Source organism: Eurosta solidaginis, chromosome 5, assembly GCF_040869045.1.
Source record: "Eurosta solidaginis isolate ZX-2024a chromosome 5, ASM4086904v1, whole genome shotgun sequence".
In the NCBI taxonomy this organism is placed as follows: Eukaryota; Metazoa; Arthropoda; class Insecta; order Diptera; family Tephritidae; genus Eurosta; species Eurosta solidaginis.
Window position 1 is genome coordinate 178,069,212 of NC_090323.1, and position 14,056 is coordinate 178,083,267.

General features: G+C 37.7%; 1 protein-coding gene and 1 long non-coding RNA gene across 9 annotated transcripts in view; one reads left to right on the plus strand and one right to left on the minus strand.

Annotated features, from left to right (window-relative positions):
* The window catches only part of LOC137234034 (uncharacterized), an 85,568-nt gene extending 73,873 nt beyond the window's left edge, over positions 1-11,695 (minus strand). Inside the window, exon 1 of the long non-coding RNA XR_010947664.1 lies at positions 11,603-11,695. This is a non-coding gene — a long non-coding RNA (uncharacterized lncRNA). The remainder of the gene's footprint in view (positions 1-11,602) is intronic.
* The window catches only part of Ir64a (Ionotropic receptor 64a), a 685,241-nt gene that overhangs the window by 58,845 nt on the left and 612,340 nt on the right, over positions 1-14,056 (plus strand). The window lies entirely within an intron of this gene.

The following is a 14,056-nucleotide window of genomic DNA, read 5'->3' on the forward strand; positions in this document are numbered from 1 at the left end:
CGTCCAATATATCAAAAGCTCATAGCAAAACAGCGATTAACCAAAAATTTTTACGTTCAGGAAACACTAAAAACTGATTGACTTCTCCAAATGTGCCGATGCAGTTTTTAGTTTTTACCTAGTGTTGTTGTTCTTGTTGGTCTTATAGCAATAGAGACACTCCCCGAATCTTTTGGGGTATGATGCCAGTATTGATAGTTCTTCTCCAGTTATATATCGGATAAGTTCTGGTAACAAGCACCATTAAGATACAAGTCCGAACATCTTGGAGCGATTAAGTGTGACCACCAAGAACCCTGTGGACCATCCCACACCTCACCTCGCCACAGCCTCGCGAGCTAAAGGAACATGATTCGTCACGGGTAGATGAAGTTGACAATTGGCTTTGAAAAGCTACATTTTGCGCTAGCAACCCCTTGCATCATTGGGGTATTTTAGTAGCCTCTTACGACAGGTATACCTGTCGCGTTTTTATTCTAAAGCTTCCAACACGATGGTAGTTTTCAGTTTAGCTTATATGCGAATTTAATATTCTTTTATCTTTGCACTTAGAGAAACTCGCACTGGCCATGTATCCTTTTTATCACTCTCCCAAGTTTTTGATAATATTTTCGCTGGCTAGCAGCTCCCACACCCGCTTCCCTAAGGAAAATCCCTTTCAAAGTGAGCTTGCAGATAGTGAGCGGCATGCTCTATCCCTTCCAGGACGACGAAAGCGGAACGGATGTGCTTCTCTTGCAATTTCAGCAGCCATCTCATTGCGCGGTATATCCGAGTGTCCAGGCACGCATACCAGACTGAGGGAAGTTTGCTCAGAGATCTCGTTGAGAGATTTACGGCACTTCTCTACTGTCTTGGACTTACATATGACCGATTCAAGCGCTTTTAGTGCAGCCTGGCTGTTAGAGTAAATAAATATTTTATTATAGCCGTGAACAGCATTTCTCAGGAGATCAACGGCCTCATTTGTAGCAGCCACCTCCGCTTGAAAAAGCTGCAATGATCGGGTAGGCTCCACCCTAGTTTAGGTGCAAAGACCCCGCTGTCCACCTTTTTACCCAGTTTGGAGCCGTTAGCATACATCTGCAGCCTATCGCTCAGGTCCGGCGGCTCCTTCGACAAATAATCCCTATCCGGGATCACAACCTCGTACTTCATATAGAAAAATACAGTCGGAAGGCAATAATCCGACGAAGGCGAATCCAGATTCTTAAGCATAGATGCATGACCTACCACATTATTTCTCCAGTCGGATAACTCTCGCAGCCATAGAGCAGGAAAGGCCGCACATAGCTTGGCCATTAAATCTATTGGCAACACATTAAAAAGAAAAAGAATACCCCCCACGCAAACTAGAGCACTTTTTGGTACCTTCTGGAATTCTCGTAGGTTCGATTTGGTATCTAAGCCCGTCCACCAGACCAATACCCCGTATAGAAGGATTGGTGTAACCACAGCAGTGTAGAACCACAGGATAATATCCGGCGATAGTCACCGTCTTCGCGCAACAGCTCCCCTAAAGCTATACAGTGCCACCTTTGCTTGCCTCACACGCTCCTGAAGGTAGCTTCCTATACAAAATTACTCCTAGATATTTGGCAGGGGCCCTCAACGTCAGGGTAATACCCGCTAGCACCGTCAGCTGCAATACCAGTTCAGTTTTGGCTGAATTGACCGATAGGATTTTATTCCTGGTCCAGTTCTCGACGACTCCATAATGATCCTGGGAGGAACTCTGGAATGTTCCCGACATCATCCCGAAATGACCCGTAAATTACTCCTTAAGTACCCTGAAATAATCCTCGGAATCCTCCCGAAAGAACCCCAAACGAAGTTATCCGCAAATAACTCTCAAATGCCTCCGGAAAGAACCCGAAAGGGTTCCCAAAATCATCTCGAAATTACTGCGTGTGCGGTTAACCCGACTCCCGTTGCTCAGGCATGTACATCCTAAACTGGCTGATGCATGAGAGAGCTGATTTCTGATAAATGTCCGCCGCTTATGGTGGCTGAAACGTCATCTAAATACGCCGTGAGTTCAACTGGTCTTCTGTCGCACAGTCCAACAATTAGTTCCTGATCAACGCTCATAGCATTGCTGATAAGGCTTGAGGCATTCCTCCGATTACAGTTTTTTTTGGCCTCGCACAAACCTCATCGCGATGTGATCATTCTGCAGCTGAAAATGGAGCCAATTAAATTAGTTAATGCTGGATGTACTTGAGCTGAGACTGTAAATGGTTGCTCGTTTCGAGACATTATTGAAACCCCGATAATATTCAGAAAAATGCCTAGGGGGGTCGTGGTATTCAAGTTTTTTTTTTTTTTTGTTTTTTTTTTTTCTTTTTTAGTGTAGTAAGATATAAAAATTGTTTTTGTGTTAACAGCATCTATATCATACAATTTTTTTCAAGATTTTTCGAGGGAAATTTTTTTTATAGCAATATTAGTCAGAAAATTATTTAACTCAGTAAACACAGCTTTTATAAACAGCACCGAAAAAAGGAAATATTTGCACTAAAATGTACAGTATTTTTTTGCTTGGTTATGACTGTTAAGCGCTAACCGAAAAAGCGTTAATTCTACAGTGCTACGTTGTAGGCCTTGAATGTGTTTCAAAATTTTCTAACACCCCAAAATTTTCAAGATATTTTCTAAAAACCGTTTTCGCCTACTGCGCGCTCTAACAATTATAACGTCATCATGTTTTAACCGATTTTCGATCGCTTTACAGTTTCGGAAAGAAGAAGATTCATGCTTTAATCTGATATATTTTTATTTATACTTTATTCAAAAAAATTAGGAATATTTTCCAAAAGTTATCTAAGCTTTACCATTTTTCCCCGTTTTTCACAGTTTGACTTCTTTTTTATGTAACGTGTCATAAAAAAAAAATTATTTTTTACATTCATTCTCAAAGAACTATTTATCCAGAGAAAGAAAGGTCATGGTTTATTAAAATAGGTTGATAAATGTTTAAGTTACGACGCTTATTGTAAACAAGAAAATTAATTAAAAATTCTATCAATGGTCTGTACTCTGTTAGTTGCTGTGAATCACATGTATAAATTGAAAATATTTTCATACCTTCCTTGATTTATGTGTCACTTCGTTTTGGAAACACGGCTTTCAAGTGCAAAAAAAACCTGGCTGTTTTGGCAAGTCTTTTGATAAACTGCTTCATGTAGCCCAACCTGAGGTGGCAAAATAACTTTATCGTTCTGAACGATTGGAATGTTAACGGCGTTTTTTTTCTTCCTATTTCGAGTGTTTTCCTACACGGTCATTCACTGAATTTGAAATTATCTTTCCCTCGACTGTCCCATTAGCACAGATAACAAGGATATTTTGTGTATCCTCCTGGCATTCCGAAAAGAATTGTCAGAACTTTCAAATCACAAAAAAATGGATTGCTATTTTTGCCACACAAACGCCAATCAAAGTTATAATACCCTGTGTTTAAGTGGGTATAAAAAAGGGCGGTAAATACGAAAAATTGAAGCTACTAGCCAGCAAAAATATTATCAAAAACCTGGGAGAGTGATAAAGGATCGATGGCCAGTGCGAGTTTCTCTAAGTGCAAAGATAGAGAGCATAAAACAATATTAAATTCGCATATAAGCTATACTGAAAACTACCATCGTTGTGGAGGCTTTAGAATAAACACGCGGCAGATATACTTGTCGTAAGAGGCTACTAAAATACCACAATTACTCAAGGGGTTGCTAGCGCAATATATAGGTTCTCAAGGTCAATTGTCAACCTCATCTACCCGTGACGAATCCTATTTTTTAGCTCGCGAGGCTGTGGCGACCCCAAGTTCCTAATGGAATTAGAGGGTGAGGTGTGGGATGGCCCAGAGGGTTCCTGGCGGTCACACTTAAACGCTCCGAGATGTTCGAACTTGTACCTTAATGGTGCTTGTTACCGGAACTTATCCTGTATATAACTGGAAAAGAACCTTCAATACTAGCAACATTCCCCAAAAGCTTCGGGGAGTGTCTTTATTGCTATAACACCAACAAAAACAACAACACTTGGTAAAAACTAAAAATTGCATCGGCACATTTGGAGAAGTCAATCAGTTTTTAGTGTTTCCTGAACGTAACATTTTTTAGTTAATCGCTGTTTTGTTATGGGCTTTTGATATATTGGATGGGCGAAGCGATGGTTTGAATGAGTCAGCATAAACGAAAGCAGCGCTGGAGAAAAAATAATTAATTGCTAAAAAAAAACTGAGGATTATTTGAAAATGGTAGCCACTGTAATAGATAAATGGCAAAAAAATCAAATAACTTTAAATTAGAAAACAATTTTTCAAAAAAAAAAAAAATTTTTTTTTGAGCTATAAAATAATATTTGTCTATTCACGCCGTTTCGCAAGTTATTTTTTGGACTAAGATTGGGTGGGGTTGAACCGGCCAATATGTGAGGACCTCATGAGTCTATAGTGTTTCCAGAAGTTTGTTTAAAGACCAAACTAAAACCCCTATCAGAAACCTGCAAGTACTAGAAGCTTTCTAAGACCCATGCCACTTGCTGATTCTACATCTGACAGTTAAACCACTCCTAAAAGCTGGAGGCTTGGTCTGGTAAGCACGGGGCACGAGCGTAAAACGTATTTGATCGTTCCCTCCTCTAATCCTCACTTTCTATATTTGCTGTCACTGACTAGGCAGCCTGTGACGGCAGAAGGCAATGTTGGGTCAGAATACCCGTCATGAGTCTACATGCCTCTCTTAATGATACCAACTTATTTGTTAGTGTAGGGCTGTAAGGCCTATACATGATCTTCGACACTTAACACTTGATAGGTAAGAAAGCACGCTTATTTATTGGAAACCAACTTTTAACTATTAGTAGGCTTTTTCCTGCTGGGAAATTTTAATTTAAAACAAGAAAGCAACAACAAAGGGCCAGATGACCAAACAGAGTACATATAGCTGACTTCAAAAACACAAAAAATGTTTGATTTTAAAGAGAAATAGAGATACCACGTGTGACATTGGGGGCTTTGCGAGAACAACAACAACTACACTATGAATAAGCTTCTAAGAATTTCAACGAACACTTCAATAATTAACTCCGCTTATTTGATAACTGTTTAATAATATGTATACAGCTTGGTTTAAATTTGACAGTAGAACCAGGCAAACCAATAAATTTCTAGCTAAAAAGAGCTTAATTTATTTGTTATAGCCAAACAAGACTTAATTACCTGGTGTGGAAACACCTTGAGAACTAATTTTGCAATATAACGAAAAGTGAAAACTTGTTTCATCGACATATGTACATACATTAAGATTATTTGTACTAATTTTTTATGGAAGGCAATTAGGTTTTTTGTACTATGAGGTAAACAATAACAAGAAAAATAATGAGAAAAACTGAATTAAGCATGAAAACAAATACCAGCAGGATAGCCTAATGGTTAAAGGCAACTGCAGTTTCACCATATGATTCACGGTTCGAATCCCGGTGAAACCTTTGATAACATTACAAAATTGCCTGATGATGATTAGATTGGCGGTTCTAGAAATGGTTCCATCGCAATATGCCAGTAAATATTTCTTTCTTTTCAGTTTCTCTTAGAAAACATAATAATTTAAATTCAATTATTATAAGCCGGTGTTAAGCTCATGAATTCTTAAATATAAGTATAAACTGGCCACACCATTAAACAAAAATACAATAACAAGTCCCGTTTAACTAATATATTTCCTATTGCATCAAACAATAAAGACTGTATTCGCTACAATAACAAAATTATATCAGAGACACAATGGATAACGGCGATCTCACAAAAACATCTTATTATAACTAGGTACCCAGCAGAATTTGTTCTGTCCAAATATTTGTTTACCTGTAAGCCTAGCTACACCTCTTCACTTTCTTTATCATTCTATTTTACTTCACCCGGCATTTTTCTGAATATTCTTGCCCATCCCTTATTCCATTTATCTCCTTTCCATTTCCACTCCTAATCCCATTCCGGTTCCTACTCTCACATTCACTCCCACTCATACTCTCAATACTACTTACATTCCTAATCCAACTAACACTCCCCTTCCTACTTTTACTCCTGGACCCACTAATCCCTCTTCCATTTCAATTCATCATGTATGTTATCTCTATAGCAAACATTGAATACCTGCTTCGCCTCACCAACTGATTTCAATATCGTGGTTTCTTAAATCGCTATCTTTTTTATGTTTATGATATATGTAGATAAGTACTTGAGAAGCAAATAGAAGACAATATACCTCATTGCGATGTATTTACTTGTCCAGTATATAGATGCATATTCCATAATGAGGCTCTGCAATAAAACGTGGTTGTATCTTCTCGGCTCCCACTACTCCTCTTTATGTAGGATCCCTGTCTTTCCTACGTGCCTTGGTCCCTTTATATTCTCGATTTCTCTTTCTTTTACACCCACTTTTTTATACCTCCCTCAACTTATATTTATTTTTCTTCACCTCCGTCCATCCTCTTTCTTCCTCTCCTCACTATATTTCCCTCGCCCTCTCACAATTTTTACATCAATTATTTGCTCTGGCTCTAATACCTCTGCCTTGCCCTTTCTCTTGTTATCCTCCTTTTCTCCTTCTTTTAAATGCGATTTATCATAAAAAGTCGGGCCCTGTTTCAATTTCCGGAATGAAAAGTGTTTGAAATAACAAGCTAGTCAGGGTTATACCTCTGTACAAAATTTCAAGCAAACAGCACCATAAATACTATTTTAAGGAAAGCATCGGCCCCCGGTTCCCTTCTTGGATAGATAACAGAGGAAGTGGGCCAAATTATGAATCTTATGCATGTAGAAACTCCCTCAAACATAGGAATAAAATTTAAAAAAAATCGGTCCAGTCGTTGGGAGGTATTCAGTCAAAAAGACACGTTCAGAAGGAACATATATATTAAGATAGTGAATCATTACAACAAAACCGGAGGAGGCTATCTTTAGCAATACACTCAGACAGCTTGTTATGAGAAGACTGAACCCAAGAATGCTACCATAATCAGAAAAGGAAATGGAAACAAATAAGGAAGGCTAAATTCGGGTGTAATCAAACTTTACATACTCAGCTGAAAAATTACAGCTTGCAAAACTTTTAAATTACCTTCTTTTCAAAGTGCGCAGTGCCACGCCCGTTGTCCAAAATTTTACTAATTTTCTAATCTGCGTCATAAGGTCAACCCACCTACCAAGTTTAATCGCGTTATCCGTCTTTGGTAATGAATTATCGCACTTTTTCGGTTTTTCGAAAATTTCGATATCGAAAAACTGTGCGTGGTTGTAGTCCGATTTCGTTCATTTTAAATATTGAGGTGAGTGCCCAGGAACTTACATACCAAATTTCATTACGATACCTCAAAATTTACTCAAGTTATCGCGTTTACGGCCAGACGGACGGACGGGCATGGCCAAATGAATTTATTTTTTGGCCCAGATCATTTTGATATATAGAAGTCTATATCTATTTCGCTTAGTTTATGCCGTTACGGGTACCGTTATGCGAACAAAATTAATATACTCTGTGAGATCTGCTCAGCTGAGTATAGAAAGGGCGTGAGTGCGAAAAATTAAAGCTACTAGATATAGCCAGCGAAAATGCTATCAAAAACTTGCAAGAGTGATAAAAAAGATCAATGGCCAGTGCGAATTCTTCTAAGTACAAAGATAGAGAGCATAAAACAATATTGAATTCGCATTTAAGCTAAACTGAAAACTCCCATCATTGTGGAGGCTTTAGAATAAACAAGCGGCAGATATACCTGTGGTAAGAGGCTACTAAAATACCCCAATGATTCAAGGGGTTGCTAGCGCAATATATAGCTTCTCAAAGCCAATTGTCAACCTCATCTACCCGTGACGAATCCTGTTTTTTTAGCTCGCGAGGCTGTGGCGACACTAAGTTCCTAATGGAACTAGAGGGTGAGGTCTGGGATGGCCCAGAAGCAGTGGCGGATTTATTCTATATGCAATATAGGCTAGAGCCTAGGGCGGCAAAGTTGAGGCAAAATTCTGGTCAACACATTTTTGAAAAAAAAAAAAAATTGAATTTGGATTTTGCTGCATTTAAAAGAGGTATTTTTGTCTGTATATCATAAAAAATAATTCATTCTTTTTTATGCATTTCGAAATTAGAATGAAGCACTAAATTTTTTTTCCGCATAACAGTCGTAAAAATTTGCATAAAACTTCTAATCACGCGCCTGCGCAAATGAGTAAAACTACAATTAGATAAAATCAAAGATAATTTTTTAGATGAAAATAGTATTGCGTTTCCGTGTATATATAGTTGGTTAAAGTATTACAAAAAGTGTAATTATAGCTATAACAGTTCGTTACAGGATTCATTTAAAATAATCGAAAATATAACGAGAAAGCTGTGTAGATATAAAAAATAAGACATACCGAATTTTAATTACGAATAATTTGCAGCAAATCCATAATTTAAAAAATCATGTGTGCTGAACTACCGGTTTCGGAGAGTCCTTAAATGATCCCGGAAGGGTCCCAAAATGATATCAAAATAGTCACGAAATTATACCGACGGGATCCCGGACAAATCCCGAAAACTTTCCAGAAATTATGCTGGAAGGGTACCAAAACCATACCGAAATAGTCCCGAAGTTACCCTAACGAGATCCCGAAAACCATCCAGAAATTATACCGGAAGATTCCCCAAATTATCCCGAAAACCATCCATAAGTGATCCCGAAATACTCCCGAAAAAGTCCCGAAATAATCCTCACGGGATCCCGTACGGATCCCGAAAACTATCCAGCAATGATGCCGGAAGGATCCCCAAATGATCTCGAAAAAGTCCCGAAATGACCCTAACGGGATCCCGAAAGTCATCCAGGAATGATACCGGAAGGATCCCCAAATGATACCGCAATAGTCCCGAAATAACCCCGACATATTCATGTACTTAGCAATGAATTCAAGTAGCCAGTTTTGTTATTTTTATATACAAGGTGTTGAAAATGCTGGGGCAGAATAGTTCGCATATCTCTTACCCTAATGTTGATAATCAAACGAGTTGTTTTAAAACACGTGAAAAACTACCTCAGATCTTCGATGGGCGAAAACACACCGAATGCTCTTGCGTTGTCGACGATAGAATCAAAATTGTTTTTATCTATCGATTGTGATGATATCATTTGCGAATTCGCAGCTGAAAAATCAAGCCGCCAAGAAATGTAAATGAGGAATGTTTGGAAAAAAGTTAAGGTTAAATGCGTCATTAATGTCCATTATCTTGATTTCGTTATGTATTTCATTAATAACAAAACTACAATGTAATAAAGCACTGAAAATCGCAAACATTGTGGCATATATTAATATTGTGAAAATAAGGGCGGCAAGTTATGTATTGCCTAGGGGCGGCGCATATTCAAATCCACCACTGCACAGAGGGCTCCTGGTGGTCACACTTAATCGCTTCGAGATGTTCGGACTTGTACCTTAATGGTGCTTGTTACCGGAACTTACCGGCTATTTATCCGGAAAATGATCATCAATACTGGCAACATTCCCCAAAAGCTTCGGGGAGTGTCTCTATTGCTATAACACCAACAAAAGCAACAAGACTTGGTAAAAACTTTTACGCGGTTCCATTTCTAATTAAGTACAAAAAGTCAGAGATTAACTGGATGGGAAGTAATACAACGTTGCTATAGCAGCCACTGTAACAGAGAAATGGCAAAAAAATCAAACCTAAATAACTATAAGTTAGAAAACTATTTTTCAAAAAAATTGTGATTTATAAAATAATATTTGTCTATTCACGCAGATTCGCATGTTATTTTTTGGACTAAGTTTGGGTGGGGTTGAACCGACCAATAGGTGAGGACCTCATGAGTCCATAGTGTTTCCAGAAGTTTGATTAACGACCAAACTAAAACCCCAATTAAAACGAGGACCAATGATATAAAATAACTCCGTCTTGGCAAATGGAATTAGAACTTTTCTAAGACCAATGCAACTTGCTGCTTCTAGATCTGATAGCTAAATCACTCCTAATAGCTGAAGCTTTGGTCTGGGAAGCACGGGGCACGAGCGTAAATCGTATTTGATGGTTCTCTCCTCTAATTTACACTTTCTATATCTGGTATCACTGACTAGGTAGCCTGTGACGCCCGAAGGCAATGTTCATTCAGAATACCCGTCATGAGTCTACAGTCCTCTCATTTTACACCCAGTACACAGGGTATTATAACTTTAAGTGGATAACGGTTAGATGTACAGGTTTAAAGGAATCGAGATAGGTATAGACTTCCATATATCAAAATCATCAGTACCGAAAAAAATTTGATTGAACCATGTGCGCCCGTCCATCCGTCTGTCGTTAACACGATAACTTGAGTAAATATTGAGATATCTTCACCAAATTTGGTACACGAGCTTATCTGTACCCAGAATAGATTGGTATTGAAAATGAGCGAAATCGGATCATAACCACGTCCACATTTTATATATATAACATTTTGGAAAACACAAAAAACCTGATTCTTTATTAAATTATACACCTAGAATGTTGAAATTTTACATGCGGACTGATATTGAGACTGTTGATAAAAATTTGAATTTTTTTTAAATTGGCGCGGCACCGCCCACTTGTGATGAAATAAATTTTACAAGTATTATTAATCATAAATCAAAAATCGTTAAACCTATCGTAACAAAACTCCGCAGAGAGGTTGCCTTTACTACAAGGAATGCTTTAAAAAAAAATTAACGAAATCGGCTAAGGACCACACCCACTTTTATATAAAAGAATTTGAAAAGGGTTGAGGACCAATAAAATATGCTATATTTTTGCAAAAAAGATAATATCAATGGTATTTTATTTCCCAAGTGGATTTATAACAATAAATAGGAAAAACTTCAAATTTAAAAAATGGCTTGGGCGGTCTTTTATGACTAAGCAATTTTCTATGTTTCGGGAGCTATAACTTGGAACACTATTAAGCACACAAAACAAACAACAATAGCATCTCGAGTGTACAGCTGGGTATGTAATGTTCGGTTTCAACCGAACTCAGACTTCCTTACTAGTTTCCATATCTCGTTCGATATCTCCAATGCAGATTTAAAAATCGAAGTATTGATACTGAGGACGACATACGCCAGACATTTTCCAAATACTAACATTTCGCTCAGCAGCAAATTAGGTTAGAATAGGCATCAGGTGAGCTTTTGCCGTAAGTTACCATCTAAAATATAATTCTGCGTAATTCTACCTCAGCTCTGATTTTAAATAGGCCTCACTCGTTATGTATCCTACTTGATCAACTCAGCTGTTCTAGAACGACTTTGAATTTATTGCTGTCAAGATTAAATTTGTGCCTCAATTGTTTATAGGCGTCTTTGTAAAACAACGACAATCAAATCTTCTCGTCATTCAATAGGCAATATGATCTGCATTATACAGACTATCGAAGAGTAAGTGGACTTATTTCTTTTTTTCACTTTTTGATTTATCTTTCTCAATTTTTTATACTCCGCTGAGCAGAGCTCACTGAGTATATTGTAACGAATTTAGTGAAATTCCGCTTATTCCAAACCTTCTGCTAACGTTCGAATTACCAAACTTTAGAATAAATAACTCCAATATTGAATAATGCAAAATTGGTCTTTATTAGACTACTTGAAAGCACACTTATACTTCGCAACTGATAGCTTGTTTAAATCTAACTGATTGTCGTGCCCCTACTGTTGCTGCTTTTTATACACTTAGATTTCCTCGTTCCATACTTCTAGGCGTTTCCAGAATTTACTTAGTTACTGCTATAAAATTATAACTACAGATGCACGTGTATAGCTTCTCATATGCGCGTGTATATGTGAATGACACTTCCACAGATAATTGCCTACTTTTGGGATTATTGCCTACTTTGCGTCTCTTCTCCGCTGCGTGTACGTACATATGTGTAGACATAATGATTGATTCGTTTATGTAGATACAAGTGACTGCCCGCTTTATTATTGTTGTGGCGTCATTTACTTAGCATCAGACTAGTGATGTGAGTATCATTTAGTGTCACTAATATTCGTCACAATATTAATTTTGTTCGCATAACGATACCCCGTAACGGCATAAACTAATCGAGATAGGTATAGACTTCTGTATATCAAAATGATCTGGGCGAAAAAAAAATTAATTTAACAATGTCCGTCTGTCCGTTCGTCCATCTGAAATCGAACTATAACCACGCCCACTTTTTCGATATCGAAAATTTCGAAAAACTGAAAAAGTGCGATAATTCATTACCAAAGACGGATAAAACGATGAAACTTGGTAAGTGGGTTGACCTTGTAACGCCGAATAGAAAATTATTAAAATTTTGGACAATGGGCGTGGCACCGCCCACTTTTAAAAGAGGGAATTTGAAAGTTTTGCAAGCTGTAATTTACGAGCTGAGTATGTAATATGCGGTTACACCCGAGCTTAGCCTTCCTTACATGTTTTGTTTAGTTTGGTTGAAATGCTTAACGATTAACTTGAAATTGTATTATGACTTTAGTTGTCTCACTTTGGATTTTAAGCAGAACTTCTAAAAATATACTTTTCAAATAAAATTAAATACTCAGGTACAATGTAGAAAAATATTTTTGAGCTCGCGGGCTCTTGGTCCGGACCACAAATACGATTTTCTGAAATAGTTCGATCCATGCGCCACCTATCGGATTTTTTCTTATTATTGCATTGTCAGCGGGTTCTGAACTTATTTACAAGCTTCAAGCTTGTAGCTTATCGAGAAGATATTTAAATTCCAATTACAAAATTCGTAAACAACGGCTGGTCGCTACACAGTGTCGAGCTAAAAAAAACCGTTTAAAAATAAAATAAATAAAAAAATAAAAAGAATGAAAAAAAAAAACGCGCAGCATAGTTAACATTTCCATGTAATAATTCCAATTCACACGTAAACATAATTAACGCAGCGGATGTAAGGACGACTCGCCGTAATGCCAATGCGTAAATTAAAAGCTTAAAAAGGTGGCTTGTAACATCTATATAACGAAATACAAAGAAAGGCAAGTTCCCAGTAATAAATTGATCCGAATTTGAAATATTATATTCATCGAGGAACACCGCGCTAAATCAGCATTAAAAAATGTATATTTGGGTATGGCATGCTATGTAATTGGTTGAGAATATATACTAGACTGGGCTAGTGCCCATCATCATCATCATTAATTGGAGCTTAGCCGCCTAAGCAATTTTGTCCGTTTCGTAAAAAGTAACATCAGCTGTCACTGTTTCGTGATAATCGACGCCAATTGGGAGCATCAAGGGTGGTCAAGTCTTCCTCAACCTGCCTCTCCAAATTCAGTGGAGGTCTCTTCTTTCCTCTGCTTCCCACACTGCGGTATCAACTGAAATACTTTATTTTCCGGAGTGTCTTCGTCCCCTCGCATAGCATAACCTCGCCAGCGAAGCTTTTGGGGTTTTATTCGTTGCTTCGCTTCAATATATTTGCGTAAAGCTCATACAGCTCATCATAAAACCTCATTCGATACTCGCCATAGACATCAGTCTTGCATAGAAGTTTTTCTCGAACACTCCAAGAGCCATCTCATCTTCTTTCGACATCGTCCATCCATGGCCATCGACTTGTAAATGTTCCGCTCAGCTGTGATTCATATAATAAGGAAAAACAGAAAATAATGAAAAATCGAGCAACGAATGGGTATTGCTCTTACAGCATTGAGCAACTAATACGAAAACACCAAAATAAAAAGGAGCGAAGGGAGAGTAGCTCTTTTTTCGATACGGTGGGTGTAGAAAATAAAATGAAATGGTGTAGCTTGACCTACGATCCGCAGTTTTTCAGCTTTATGCAAAAGGTGTTCACACATGCAAAAATTAAAGTGGCTCCAAAATCGACGAAAAAACTCAAATGTTTATTAAAGTCAACTAAAGACAAATGCGAAAAATTGGATAAACCTGGGGTTTACTCAATAACTTGTTCATACGAAAATGATGACGGGAAAAATGCGGTGCTAAGTATATAGGCCAATCGACACGCACTGTGC